Here is a 14,410-nt window from a genome sequence, read left to right as displayed (position 1 = left end):
CGTTGGAAAGTAGACATTCTACACTTTCTAGAAATATATAATAGTCTATACTTTTCCCGAGATTTGATGGCCCAAACTGGCGTTCAATGTCAGCCTAAAACATCTTGGTGTAAAACGCCCAAACTAGCACTAAAGCTGGCGTTTAACTCCAGGAACAGCTTAAGCATGAAAAAGATTCAATGCTCAGCCTAAACACACACCAAGTTGGCCCCGGAAGTGGATTTCTACACTATCTGCACTTAGTTACTCATTTTTTGTAAACCCTAGTTACTAGTTTAGTATAAAAACTACTTTTAGAGATTTATTTTACATCTCTGGATGTTTAGTCCTTAGACCTTTGGCATGGAGGCTGGCCTCACTGCCATGCCTAGACCTTTCACTTATGTATTTTCTACGGTAGAGTTTCTACACCCCATAGATTAAGGTGTGGAGCTCTGCTGTTCTTCATGAATTAATGCAATTACTACTGTTTTTCTATTCAATTCAAGCCTACTTCTTCTCCAAGATATACTCTCGTACTTAATTCAGTTAAGTCAGAATGAAGGGGTGACCCATGACAATCACCCAATCTTCATTACTCGCTTAGCCAAGATCACGTGCCTGACAACCACAAAGCGGTCTACATGATATTCAACGTAGTCATTGGACGACAGCTGGAGTATATTCTCTTGGGTTTCTAATCAAGGATTCTCGTCTTCTCTCCTGACAACAGAGAAGCTGAATCTGAGATGAACCTTCATGGTATAGGCTAGAACTATTGGCAGTATTCCTGGGATCCGAAAAGTCTAAACCTTGTCTGTGGTATTTCGAGTAGGATCTGGGAAGGGATGACTATGACGAGCTTCAAACCTGCGAATGTGGGGTGCAAGTGACAGTGCGCAAAAGGACAATGGTCCTATTCCGACGCTAGCAGGAACCGACAGATGATTATCCATGCAGTGACCGCGCATATGGATTTGTTTTCATCCGAGAGGATCATACAGCTTGCCATGGAAGGAGGTAACGCATGGTTGGAAGAAGGCAATAGGAAAGCAGAGGTTCAGAAGCAACAAAGCATCTTTATACGCTTATCTAAAATTTCCACCAATGAATTACATAAGTAACTTTATCTTATTTTATATTTTATTTATATTTTAATTATCAAAACCCATAACCATTTGAATCTGCCTGACTGAGATTTACAAGGATGACCATAGCTTGCTTCAAGCCGACAATCTCCGTCGGATCGACCCTTACTTACGTAAGGTTTATTACTTGGACGACCCAGTGCACTTGCTGGTTAGTTGTGTGGAGTTGTGAAAAAGAATTGAGATTATGATCGTGCGTACCAAGTTGTTGGCGCAGTTGAGATCACAATTTTTAATTAACTAATTGTTTTAAATTTTAATTTTAATCTTATTTCTTCTCCTAAATTTCGAATACTAACCAATAATTAAAATAAAAACAAAAATATTTTCCTTTTATTTTAATTTAAAATTCGAACTCCCTCCCTCTCTCATCTCTTTCTATTTATTTATTTATTTACTAACACTTCTCTTCCTCTTAAAAATTCGAACCCTCTCTCACTCTCTGTGTTCGAATTCTTCATCTTCTCTCTTCTTCATTCTACTCTTCTATTCTTCTACTCACATAAAGGAATCTATGTACTGTGACATAGAAGATTCCTCTTCTTTTCTATTCTCTTCTTTTTCATATGAGCAGGAGCAAGGATAAGAACATTCTTGTTGAAGCTGATCCGGAACCTGAAAGGACTCTAAGGAGGAAGCTAAGAAAAGCTAAAGCACAACACTCTGGAGAGAACCTGACAGAATTTTTCGAAAAAGAAGAAGAGATGGCCAAACCCAACAACAATGGTGGAAATGCAAGGAAGATGCTTGGTGACTTTATTGCACCCTCTTCTAACTTCTGTGGAAGGAGCATCTCAATTCCTACAATTGGAGCAAACAACTTTGAGCTTAAGCCTCAATTAGTTTCTCTGATGCAGTAGAATTGCAAGCTTCATGGACTTTCATTGGAAGATCCTCATCAGTTTTTAGCTGAATTCTTGCAAATCTGTGACACTGTTAAGACCAATGGGGTTAATCCTGAGGTCTACAGACTTATGATTTTCCCCTTTGCTGTAAGAGACAGAGCTAGGATATGGTTGGATTCACAACCCAAAGATAGCCTGAACTCTTGGGAAAAGTTGGTCAATGCTTTCTTGGCCAAATTCTTTCCACCTCAAAAATTGAGCAAGCTTAGAGTGGAAGTCCAAACCTTCAGACAGAAGGAAGGTGAATCCCTCTATGAAGCTTGGAAAAGATACAAGCAATTGATCAGAAGGTGCCCTTCTGGCATGCTTTCAGAATGGAGCATCATATGTATATTCTATGATGGTCTGTCTGAATTGTCCAAGATGTCATTGGACAACTCTGGTGGTGGATCTCTTCATCTAAAGAAGACACCTGAAGAAGCCCAGGAACTCATTGAAATTGTTGCAAATAACCAGTTCATGTACACTTCTGAAAGGAATCTTGTGAATAATGGGACAACTCAGAAAAAAGGAGTTCTTGAGATTAATACTCTGAATGCCATATTGGCTCAGAACAAAATATTGACTCAGCAAGTCAATATGATTTCTTAGAGTCTGTTTGGAATGCAAGCTGCAACAGGCACTACTAAGGAAGGTTCCTCTGAAGAAGAAGCCTATGACCCTGAGAATCCTGGAATGGAAGAAGTGAATTACATGGGAGATTCCTATGGAAACACTTACAATCCTTCATGGAGGAATCATCCAAATTTCTCATGGAAGGATCAACAGAAGCCTAATCAAGGCTTCAGCAACAATAATAGTGGGAGAGCACGGTTTGGCAATAACAAACCTTTTCCATCATCTTCTCAGCAACAGACAGAGAATTCTAAGAAGAGCCACTCTGACTTAGCAACTGTAGTCTCTGATCTATCTAAGACCACTCTCAGTTTCATGACTGAAACAAGGTCCTCCATTAGAAATTTGGAGGCACAAGTGGGTCAGCTGAGTAAAAGAGTTACTGAACTCCCTCCTAGTACTCTCCCAAGAAATACAGAAGAGAATCCAAAAAGAGAGTGCAAGGCCATAAATATAACCAACATGGCCGAATGCATGGAGGAGGGAAAGGCAGTGATTTCCAATGAGGAATACCTCAATGGACGTCCACTGGCCTCCAAGGAGTTCTCTAATGAGGAACCACAGGAATCTGAGGCTCATATAGAGACCATAGAGATTCCACTGAACTTACTGTTGCCATTCATGAGCTCTGATGAGTATTCTTCCTCTGAAGACGATGAAGATATTATTGAAGAGTAAGCTGCTCAATATCTAGGAGCAATCATGAAGCTGAATACCAAGCTATTTGGTAATGAGACTTGGGAGAATGAACCTCCATTGCTCATCAATGAACTGAATGATCTGGTTCAACTAAAATTACCTCAGAAGAAACAGGATCCTAGAAAGTTCTTAATCCCTTGTACCATCGGCACCATGACCTTTAAAAAAGCTCTGTGTGACCTTGGTTCAAGTATAAACCTCATGCCCCTCTCTGTAATGGAGAAACTAGGAATCTTTGGAGTTAAACGCCCAAACTGGTACCAAAGCTGGCATTTAACTCCAGGAACAGCCTAAGCACGAAAAAGCTTCAATGCTCAGCCCAAGCACACACCAAGTGGGCCCCGGAAGTAGATTTCTGCACTATCTGCACTTAGTTACTCATTTTCTGTAAACACTAGTTACTAGTTTAGTATAAAAACTACTTTTAGAGATTTATTTTACATCTCTGGATGTTTAATCCTTAGACCTTTGGCATGGAGGCTGGCCTCACGGCCATGCCTAGACCTTTCACTTATGTATTTTCTACGGTGGAGTTTCTACACCCCATATATTAAGGTGTGAAGCTCTGCTATTCTTCATGAATTAATGCAATTACTACTATTTTTCTATTCAATTCATGCCTACTTCTTCTCCAAGATATACTCTCGTACTTAATTCAGTTAAGTCAGAATGAAGGGGTGACCTGTGACAATCACCCAATATTCGTTACTCGCTTAGCCAAGATCGCGTGCCTGACAACCACAAAGCGGTCTACATGATGTTCAACGTAGTCATTGGACAACAGCTGGAGTATATTCTCTTGGGTTTCTAATCAAGGATTCACGTCTTCTCTCCTGACAACAGAGCAGCTGAATCTGAGATTAACCTTCGTGGTATAGGCTAGAACTATTAGCAGCATTCCTGGGATCCGGAAAGTCTAAACCTTGTCTGTGGTATTCCGCGTAGGATCCGGGATCTGGAAAGTCTAAACCTTATCTGTGGTATTCTGAGTAGGATCTGGGAAGGGATGACTGTGACGAGCTTCAAACCTGCGAATGTGGGGTGCAAGTGACAGTGCGCAAAAGGACAATGGTCCTATTCCGACGCTAACGGGAACCGACAGATGATTAGCCGTGCGGTGACAATGCATATGGATTTGTTTTCATCCGAGAGGATCATACAGCTTGCCATGGAAGGAGGTAACGCATGGTTGGAAGAAGGCAATTGATGACTTGCATCATCTACCCTTCTTTCTTGCATAAAGAAGACCATAAAAGAGCATAAATCTCATTTGATCAGTACAATTCATGCATTATTTGATGAATATTATGGTACACTACTTTGAGATGAGTTGTCCTGAATTTCAGGTGAAAAGGCATCAAAAATGGGTAGAAGACAAACAAGAAGCTGGGCGTGTGAAATTCGTGTGCCACTTGGGAGCAAACGCCACGAAAATGCATTGGCATGGCACGCTAGGAGCTAGGCGTGGCACGCCAGTACTAAAGTCCAAAGAAGAAGTCCAAGCATGCATGAGGGCATGGCATGCTAATACATTTTTCCAGAGAGCTACAATGGAGGACACGAAAGGGGCGTGGCACGCCAGATTGGGCGTGGCACGCCTGACCTACCAACTACTATGGGAGTGCCACTTGAGCAAAGGGGCGTGGCATGCCAACTCACCATTCCAAGAAGAACCTTCACTATGGCGTGCCACTTGGTGTCGAAGGCGTAGCACGCCAGCTCCAAGAAGCCACTTGGACATGCCACTTGAGAACCCAAGCGTGGCATGCCAAGCTTGAAGAGTTCACAAATCCATGGGCGTGCCACTTGAACAGCATGGCGTGGCATGCTGGTACAACAATCCAGAGAAGGGGCTGAAGGCAATTGAAGACTGGACGTCCCACTTGAAGATGAAGGCGTGGCACGCCAATGCACTAAGGACTAAAAGCAAGGACTGGGCGTGCCACTTGGTATCGAAAGCTTGGCACGCCAACCTTAGAATTTCACTATGGCATGCCACTTGAAGGCTGAGGTGTGGCACGCCAACTACTGGAACCAAGACAAGATCATCGGCATGGCACGCCAGCCTTTAGGCGTGGCACGCTGGTATAAGTTTCCATAGAGGATGAAGGAGGCCAATTACATGGGGCGTGCCACTTGATATCGAAGGCGTGGCACGCCACTCACTTTTCTTCACTTGGGCGTGCCACTTGAACCCCAGGCGTGGCACGCCAGCGTCATTCAGAGAGCAAAGAAGCATTGGGTCGTGCCACTTGAGTTTGTGGCGTGGCACGCCAAACAGAGGAACCACTCACTCACAAAAGGCGCGTGGCACGCCAAACCCTAGGCGTGCCACGCTAGTTCAACTTTCTAGAGAAGCTTAGCCAAGCATAGAGCAAAGGCGTGGCATGCCAGACCCTGGGCGTGGCACGCCAGTTCAAGTTTCCAGAGGCAAAGAAAGGTTGAAAAAGGCAAGGGGCTTGCCACTTGAGTTTGAAGGCGTGGCACGCCAACACAAGAATTCCACTATGGCATGCCACTTGAGTTCGAAGGCGTGGCACGCCAAGGTTGATAGAGAGATGAGCGTGCCACTTGAAGGATTGGGCGTGGCACGCCAAGCTAAAAATGAAGGGAATGTGACACACCAGTAAAGCGCCAGCCACATGCCAGCTGGGAAGTCACGCTTATTGAGTGTTATCTTTTCCCTCCAAAATGTAATTTTCCTTTTTCACTTTTGTAATTCTTTTATTTTACTAGGAGTAGTATAAATACCCCCAAGGAGTACTGAAGAGGGGGTTAAGCAGTCAGTTTTAGATCCACTTTTACACTTCACTTTTGAGTACTTTTTGAGCTATGAGTAGCTAACTTCCCTCTCATTGAGAGAGGGAGCTCTGTTGTACTTGATGGATTGATAATAGTGAAATTCTTCTTCTCTTCATCTTCTCTTTGATTTGCTAAAGGGAATTTCGTTCTTAATGCTTAGCATTCAATTAACTTGGGAAAGAGATTGAATGCAATTGGGTTTCATGGGAACCTTGGGAAAGGAAACATGAAACCATGCTTGAAATCCCTTCTCACACTTGAGTAGAATCTGGGTTTTGGTGTTTGGATATGTGACACATAATCCTCCCTCTACTTGGACCTATAATGGTGTGTGGTATAATCAGGGACCAAGCATATCTCTCTTCATAAGCAATTAGACCAAGGAATTGGCTATTGATCAAGATCTGAGAGATTGAGTCACCAAGGGATTGGGGCTCAATCAATCATGATTGCCAAGAGGTCAATGAGTTGTATGATTGAAGAGGATATAAGCTAGATTTGATCCAAAGAGACAACATCTCCCAATCTCAATGAATTTCCCCATTCTTATATATTCATTTCTTTATAGCTTAATTTTACATTCAGCAATTCCCCATTCCCATTTATATTCAAGTCATTTATAATTCTGCACTTTACATTCTGCCATTTATATTTTTGCACTTTATTGCTTTTCTTTATATTCTAGTCATTTACATTTATGTCATTTACAATTCTGCACTTCACAATCCTATTGATATGCTTGACTAATTCATCAATTAATTAAAACTGCTTGAATTTGTCAATCTCTGTGGATACGATCCCACTCTACTATGGGTTATTACTTGACGATAATTTTGGTGCGCTTGCCAAAAGAACTAATTCACCAATTTTTGAATGGGGGTGTGAATTGGACTCATCAGCAATAGGAAAGCAGAGGTTCAGAAGCAACAAAGCATCTTCATACGCTTATCTAAAATTCCCACCAATGAATTACATAAGTAACTTTATCTTATTTTTTATTTTATTTATATTTTAATTATCAAAACCCATAACCATTTGAATCTACCTGACTGAAATTTACAAGGATGACCATGGCTTGCTTCAAGCCGACAATCTCCGTGGGATTGACCCTTACTCACGTAAGGTTTATTACTTGGACGACCCAGTGCACTTGCTGGTTAGTTGTACGGAGTTGTGAAAAAGAATTGAGATTATGATCGTGCGTACCAAGTTGTTGGCACAGTTGAGATCACAATTTCGTGCACCATAAGTCTTTTGTGGTTTTGAGGTTTAGTGTAAGAAATCAAGCTAATAAAAGTGGACAATAATCAATCAAGATAAAAGCCTTGGCTAAGGGTGAGTAGTGGAAGTTCCATCATTATAGTTTCCATCAATGGTGACAACAATTGAGTATTGCTTCACTTAGTTAACCTCTAACCATCAAGGAAAGTCAAGTGAAAATAATCAACTTGAGTCACAAGTCCTAGTCAAACCCTAGGGAAGTCTAGCTTGAGTGACATACAAATCAATTACCAATTCTCAATTGATAATCAACAAAGGATACTAACTATTCAAGTGTCTCCACTAACTCAACCCTCAAGCCAAGAGTGAGGAATCTACTCCATAGCTAAAGTTGTCATTTTATCAAACAATTGGTGAGCAACAGTGAGAGACATTATGAAATTAAGAAGGGGAATTGAATTCATGCTATCTAATTCAAGCAATTATCAACAATCAAACAAATGACATCAATGAACATGAAATACCTCAATGCATTAATCAAAATCAAAGTAACAAAATCCAAATCTAAGATCCAAAGTGAATTGAACAACAAAAAACACTAATTGAGAGTGGAGAATGATGACTTGCATCATCTACCCCTTTTTCTTATCTAAAAAGACCATAAAAAGAGTATAATCTCATTGAATCAATGAAATTTCATGAACCAAATGATATATATTATGGTACATTGCTTTGAAATGGGTTTGTGCTGAATTTTAGATGAAAAGAGCAACAAAAGGGGAAGGAAATAACAAATAAAGCTAGGCGTGTGAAGCTGGGCATGCCACTTGAAGCTCTAGGCATGGCACGCCAAGCTTTTGAACCAACTCTCAACAATGGGCGTGCCACTTAGAGCTCTGGGCATGGCACGCCAAGCTTTTGAAACCAATGCTCATCAATGGGCGTGCCACTTGGAGCTTTGGGCGTGGCACGCCAAGTTTGTGAGGCAAAGATCTCAAAGAGGGCGTACCACTTGGTGTTTTGGGCATGACACGCCAGACTTAAGTTCCAGAGGAGTTATTTTGAGCCCCACTATGGGTGTGGCACGCCAAAGCATTGGCGTGGCACACCAGGGCATATGCCAGCCTGACCTCCTCTCATTCAAATGAAGATATCCTAAGCTACATAACTCCAAATGAGATGATTATAGTGCCATTAGAAAGTAGATATCTAGAGGTTTCCAACCATATATAACACTTTATGATGGACACTGGAATTGAGGAAGATATTGACCCCAAAATTACGAGGAGAAAAATACGTCACTACAGAGTTACCAGCCTGACCTCTTCATCTTCAAAGGAACATAACATGAGTTGTAGAGATCCAAATGAGAAGATCTTGGTGGTGTTGGAAAGCTGACATAAAGAGCTTTCCAACGATATATAACACTTTATAGTCGACTGATAAACCACTATTTCATGGTTTATATTGTGTTTAATTGTGTGGTTTTATCATGATCTTTGCCCACTTATTCATTAAATAAGCATGCATTTATATTTCCTTCCTAAAGATGTTTTATGGTTGAAAACTTGCTTTCTAGAGACTTTTAATTATGTATTTTATTTCTCCCTTATTCCATTCGATGCCGTGATCTGTGTGTTAAGTGTTTCAGGCTTTATAGGGCATGAATGAGTTGAAGATTGGAAGGGAAGCCTGCAAAAATGGAAAGAACACAAGAAATTGAGGAGATGACCAGTGAGAAGCGACGCGGCGAATGGATGACGCGACCGCGCGGCATGGAACAGCACGAGTGATGCAGCCGCATGGACGACACGTCCGTGTGGCAAAGCAGAAACGCGAATGACGCGTCCACATGAGCGACGCGATCGCGTGACGTGCGCGATCTGCATAATTTGCATATTCGCTGGGGGCGATTTTGGGCCCTATTTTCACCCAGTTTTCGGCCCGAAACAACAGACTAGACCCAGAGAACATGCAGAAACAAAGACAACATTCATTCTACACTGTTTTAGTTTTTAGATCTAGTTTACTCCTCCTCTAGGTTTTCTCTCTACATATTCATAGTTCTTAGGATTTTAGTTTCTCTTACCTTTTTTTTGGCATTGGAACACTGAGAAGAGTTATTACCTCATCAAGACTTCATCATTCTAGTTCGTTTTCTTTACTTGGCTTACTCTTCCATGTTCCTTGCTTGGTTTAATTTTACCATTGGAATATTTTTAGGATTATTTAATACAAGGATCACTTTTATTTTTAATTGATTATTTTTAATTTTTATTTACAATGTCTTTCTTTAATTCCTTCTCATATGCTATGAATTTTACCTTTACAATGAGTGAGTAGTTCCCTAACTTGATGGGGAATTGATTGAAAGGAACCCTTGAGTTGGAAGGCTTGAAAGAAAAATTATAATTGGGTTTATGGTTGGATTGCCTCCTAATCACTAACACCAATCCCTTTTAATTAAGTGGATTACAACTTGTGAACGGACGTAGCATTCCAACTTGTTTGACTTTCCTTCACCTAGTGGAGGATAACTAAACAGGATAACTTTTAATTGTCAATTAATCCTGAGAGCATTCCAACAATAATAGGGATTCCAACTAATCAATTCCCCGTCGAGGCATTTATTTACATTATTCAAATTCACCAATTTAATTCCCTGTTTGCCCAATTCAAACCTTTTTGAAAACCTCTGATTAATAAAATAGCACACTTTTCTGCAACTCGTTGGGAGACGACCTGGGATTCATACTCCCAGTATTTTAAATTCAATTTTCTGTGACACCTTTCTAAATTGATAGGTGGATTTCTGGCGAATTAAGAACTATACTTGCAACGTATATATTTTAATAATTTTAATTTGCTAATTTCCGCCGGCATCAATTTTTGGCGCTGTTGCCGGGGAGTTGCAATAGAGTGCTAAAGTTATTAATTAGAATTTATTTATTTGCATTTTATTTTATTTTGCTACTATGAGCTGCATGTTTCTTTCGTCAAATGACGCGTTCACTTCCTGATCCGCACTTGCTAATATTCGATCCTGAAATTGAAAGGACTATTTCACGAATAAGGCGAGCTCGGCGTCGGTTAGTCCGCTCTGAGGGCAGATCTGAAAGTGAATTTGGGGAAGAAACCAGCTCCCGTTCTACTGATTCAGTTGATTCACGTGCAGAAGACATGGCAGAACCTAGGAGAGTTACCATCCATGAGGAAGGAGCCCCTAATTTTACAATGCAACCGTTTCAAGCGCATCACCCAGCGGTGGCTACAGATTTCGAAATAAAGACCGTACTACTCAATTTGATGCCCAAGTTTTATGGCTTACCTGCTCAAGAGCCTATCAAGCACCGGAGAGATTTCCAGGCAGCCTGTTCTACTGTCAGGCGAGATGGTACAGATGAAACTTCAATTCTGTTGAAAGCTTTCCCGTTTTCTCTTGAGGGAAAAGCAAGAGAGTGGTACTACACTCAACCCCTGGTAAATGTATCCAACTGGGATACGCTTAGAAAAGAGTTTTTGGAGAAATTCTTTCCAGCTGAAGTTACTGATAAACTGAGGAAAGACATTTCCACGATTGTTCAAGATGACAACGAGACTCTCTTTGAATACTGGGAGCGCTTCAATAATCTTCTGGAAGCATGCCCCCACCACATGATTGACAAGATAGTGTTACTCAGCGATATCACACAGGGTATGAGGCCCCAAGATAAGACCACATTGGAAAGTGCTAGCAATGGGTCTATGAAGAAGTACAAGACCACTGATGAGGCATGACAATTGATCAGCGACTTAGCTGAATCTACTAGGAATCACAGACAGAAGCAAGGCCGTTCAAAAGCCGTTGCAGAAGTATCCTCTAGCAGAGAAACTGCTGCTCTGACTCAAAGTATCTATGAAATGACCAACTTGCTGAAGCAAATGCAATTGAATCAACAACAAGTTCAGCAAGCTCAACCTTCTCCAGCACAGGAAAGCCAACAGTTAGTCCCACAGAGAGTTTGCAAAATTTGTGATGATTATAACCATTATACTGATGAATGCCCGCAACTCCAACAGGAAGACAACATGGTGGCATCCACTCATAACTTCTCTGACCGTTCCAACCAAGGGTACAATCAAGGTGGAAATCATAACCATGGATGGCAGGACAATTCTAATCAGAATTGGAAGGACAACAATAACAGAGGAGGCAGAGATAATCAGGAAAATCAGAAGTGGAATAATAATAACAACAGGCAGCAGAACCAACCTTACAGAGCACCTCACCTGAGGCAATCCCAAGGACCACAGAATACCCAACAGCAGACCTCTCAATTTACTCATTCTTCTTTATCTCCTAATGAAGAGTTACTACAATCTTTTGAGCAGAGACAACAGACCATGGAAAATAATATTATGAATAACATTAATGCCAGTCTGAATGGTCTAACCTCTACTTTGCAAGCTCTTGTTTCACAGATTGGATCAATGCAAAATTCTAGTAACCAACCTTCAAGCTCCACTGGAATCCCCTCTCAACCATTACCCAATCCAAAGGGAGGCATTAATGCCATCACCCCGAGGTCCGGAACCACACTGCAGGAGAGGAATCAGGAGGAGCCAAGCTCACCAGAACACGCCTCAGCTGAAGAGGTAGTAGAAATAGAAGATGTTGAAGAGAAAGAGGACATACAGGACATAGCTGAAAAAGAAGAAGTCCAACCACAAGAGGAAGCACCAAGAGGCGCAGACACTGCAGAAAATAATACTCCTATTCCATTTCCACAACTTGCAAGGAAGCCTAGGAAGCAGCTGGAACCTGATCCCCAAAATGGTAGAAATATTCAAAAAGGTTGAGGTAACCGTTCCTCTTTTTGATGTTATTCAACAAGTACCTAAATATGCAAAGTTTCTAAAAGATTTATGTATACATAAAGACAAAATCAATGAATTAGAAACTATTCCTTTAGGTAGTTCCATATATGCTTTAATGGGAGGATTACCTGAAAAATGTAGTGACCCAGGTCCTTGTATAGTTAGTTGTACTATTGGTGGAGTAGTAATTTATGATTGCATGTGTGATTTAGGAGCGTGTGTTAGTATAATACCTTTGTCCATATATGATATTTTGAGGCTCCCTCCCTTAAAAAGGTCGGCAGCTCGTTTTGTGTTAGCAGATAAAAGCATTATTACAGTGGCTGGAGTTGCTGAAGATGTTTTAGTGAACATTAAGGGGCTTACATTTCCCACTGATTTTTATATCTTGGAGATGCCCCATAATGACTCGGATAAGCCATCATCAATCCTACCTGGAAGACCATTCCTGAAGACATCAAAATTCAAATTGGATGCTTTTTCAGGAACATACTCGTTTGAAATAGATGGCCGAATAGTAATCTTCAATCTGAATGGAGTCATAAACAACCCTCCAGAAGATCATTCTATCTTCCATTGTGATGTCATAGATGAAACTGTAGCTGAAGTTCACAAGGAAGAGTTAGGAGAGAGGCACATTGGACAAGGTCCAAGTGTGGGGACCCTCTTGACTGACAATGAGGGTACCTCAGCATTTTCACAAGCTCCAGACAATCCAGAGCCAACCCATGATCAGAAGTTGGAACTGAAACCTCTTCCTCCACATCTCAAATATGCTTATCTTGAAGATGAACAGAAGTTTCCAGTTATCATTGCAAGGGAACTCACTTCCCAACAAGAAGAGCAGTTACTTGATGTATTGAGGAGGCATAAGAAAGCGATTGGGTGGAGTTTGGCAGACATAGTAGGCATCAACCCTCAAGTATGTGAGCACAGAATATTTTTAGAAGAGGGAGCAAGACCTGTCCGTCAACCCCAAAGAAGATTGAATCCCACTATCTTGGAAGTTGTCAAAAAGGAAGTGACCAGACTACTGGAAGCAGGTATCATCTATCCCATTTCAGACAGTGAATGGGTTAGCCCAGTACAAGTGGTGCCCAAGAAGTCTGGAGTCACTACAGTAAAGAATGAGCATGGCGAGCTCATAGCAACTAGAGTTCAGAATGCTTGGAGAGTCTGCATTGATTACAGGTGTCTCAACCAAGCCACCCGTAAGGATCACTACCCACTTCCATTCATTGATCAAATGATGGATTGCATGTCAGGTAAATCACATTATTGCTTTTTAGATGGTTACACAGGTTATTTCCAGATTCATATAGCTCCTGAGGATCAGGAAAAGACCACTTTTACATGTCCTTTTGGGACTTATGCTTACAAGAGAATGCCCTTTGGCTTGTGCAATGCACCAGCTACTTTCCAAAGGTGTATGATGAGTCTTTTCTCTGATCTTATTGAGGACTGTATGGAGGTTTTTATGGATGATTTTAGCATTTATGGTGATTCTTTTAGCCTTTGCTTAGATGGATTATCTAGAGTATTAGATAGATATGTTAATACAAACCTTGTATTGAATTTTGAAAAATGTCATTTTATGGTAAAACAAGGGATTGTATTAGGACATGTGGTATCTAATACTGGCATTTCTATAGACCCAGCAAAGGTGAATGTTATTTCTAGTTTAGCTTACCCCTCTTCTGTGAAGGAAGTCCATTGGTTCCTTGGCCATGCAGGTTTTTACAGGAGATTTATTAAGGACTTTAGTAAGGTAGCACTTCCCTTATCCAGATTACTACAAAAGGATATTGAGTTCGAGTTCAGTGAAGATTGCAAACAAGCGTTTGATAAGCTAAAAGCCGCCCTAACTCGAGCCCCAATTGTGAGAGGACCAGACTGGAGCCAGCCGTTTGAAATCATGTGCGACGCTTTCAACCATGCAGTAGGAGCAGCGCTGGCTCAACGCGAAGGTAAGGATCCTTTTGTTATTGCTTATGCGTCTAAGACTTTAAACACTGCCCAGTCCAATTATACTACTACTGAGAAAGAGCTTCTTGCTATTGTTTTTGCTCTGGATAAATTTTGAGCTTATTTACTTGGTACTAGAGTAGTAGTGTATTCGGATCATGCAGCTTTAAAGTATCTATTAGCTAAAAAGGAGTCCAAACCAAGGCTTATACGTTGGAT

The 14,410-nt window shown here is 41.1% G+C and overlaps 1 non-coding gene across 1 annotated transcript; it reads right to left on the bottom strand.

The window, feature by feature from the left end:
* Positions 1-2,233: 2,233 nt before the first annotated feature.
* On the bottom strand, positions 2,234-2,337 carry LOC148567682 (small nucleolar RNA R71). The gene has a single exon (XR_015882120.1). It is a non-coding gene; the product is annotated as a small nucleolar RNA R71 (small nucleolar RNA).
* Between the last annotated feature and the right edge of the window lie 12,073 nt (positions 2,338-14,410).

Source organism: Arachis ipaensis, chromosome B4 (assembly GCF_059453495.1).
Source record: "Arachis ipaensis isolate K30076 ecotype BB chromosome B4, ASM5945349v1, whole genome shotgun sequence".
Classification (NCBI taxonomy): Eukaryota; Viridiplantae; Streptophyta; class Magnoliopsida; order Fabales; family Fabaceae; genus Arachis; species Arachis ipaensis.
Note: the sequence above shows the minus strand (reverse complement) of the source record. Positions and strands in the feature narration are given on the sequence as shown.